The 1,005-nt window shown below is 42.1% G+C and overlaps 1 protein-coding gene across 1 annotated transcript in view; it reads right to left on the bottom strand.

Annotated features, from left to right (window-relative positions):
• The window catches only part of LOC106811898 (protein spire homolog 1-like), a 59,857-nt gene that overhangs the window by 4,059 nt on the left and 54,793 nt on the right, over positions 1 to 1,005 (bottom strand). The window contains exon 5 of the mRNA XM_014815630.1: positions 664 to 706. The gene's annotated coding sequence lies outside the window, so the exon portion shown is untranslated. The remainder of the gene's footprint in view (positions 1 to 663; positions 707 to 1,005) is intronic.

The following is a 1,005-nucleotide window of genomic DNA, read 5'->3' as shown; positions in this document are numbered from 1 at the left end:
GAGGCCGTGCGTAGAAGGAGGGATGAGGAAGATGCGAAGATGATACACACTGACAGCATGCTGCGTGTCGAGGATGAGCAGACAGAGTCCGGGTCACGCGATACTGCCGACGGCGTTCGACACACACGTGTCATTGGCAATCTTCTAAATAAACACACTGACGCAAAAAAATCACGCTGGCGAGAGATTCCGAGCGCTCAGCCGTGTGTTCGTTCACCCCTTCCCGCCCGCGGCCCCCGGCGAAACAATAGCTCTGTATCCGCGCCCATCCTCCATCATATTCAACATCAAGCCTAGCTCTAGAACTATATAGCCCTTCGCTCTGCCACGGGTGGAAGATCCTGGAAGAGGTGAAAGGCACCTGTGGCAGAGCGAGGGACTATAGTCCTAGAGCTACATTAAGCTATACATGCGCTAATGATATACGGGTGCAGCAGCCGCAGGCAGAAAACATTTGATAAATAAATACCCTCCCCCTTGTCGCACGCGCAATCAAATAATTTATTACTAAGAAAACCGGACACAAAAAAACGCTTCCTTCCTGATGAAACACGAGCTAACATGAAGCCCTACTGCTATTAATCAGTTAACAACAGCTGATTAGACAGTTATATTTCTTAATTAAATTAAATCGACAAGGTAACAATTTAATGAGGTAGTTACCTTCCTCTGCGCACCTGATGTTCATTCAATCACTGATTATGTTCTGCAACGGAAAGAAAAAAGTATGTTCATTAGATGCTCTGTATACACTACATACACTATACTAGTATACAATGTAAATTATACACTACATAAAATATACTACAATTTATACTTTACACTATACGCTGTGCTACAATCTATACACTAAACACTATATACACGATACTACAATGTAAACTATACACTACACACTATACACTATGCTACAATGTAAACTATACACTATACACTATGCTACAATGTAAACTATACACTATACACTATGCTACAATGTAAACTATACACTATACACTATGCTAC

This window comes from Priapulus caudatus, unplaced genomic scaffold (assembly GCF_000485595.1).
Source record: "Priapulus caudatus unplaced genomic scaffold, Priapulus_caudatus-5.0.1 Scaffold589, whole genome shotgun sequence".
NCBI classification, from domain to species: Eukaryota; Metazoa; Priapulida; class Priapulimorpha; order Priapulimorphida; family Priapulidae; genus Priapulus; species Priapulus caudatus.
The sequence above is the reverse complement of the archived record's forward strand: the minus strand, read 5'-3'. Positions and strand labels throughout refer to the sequence as shown.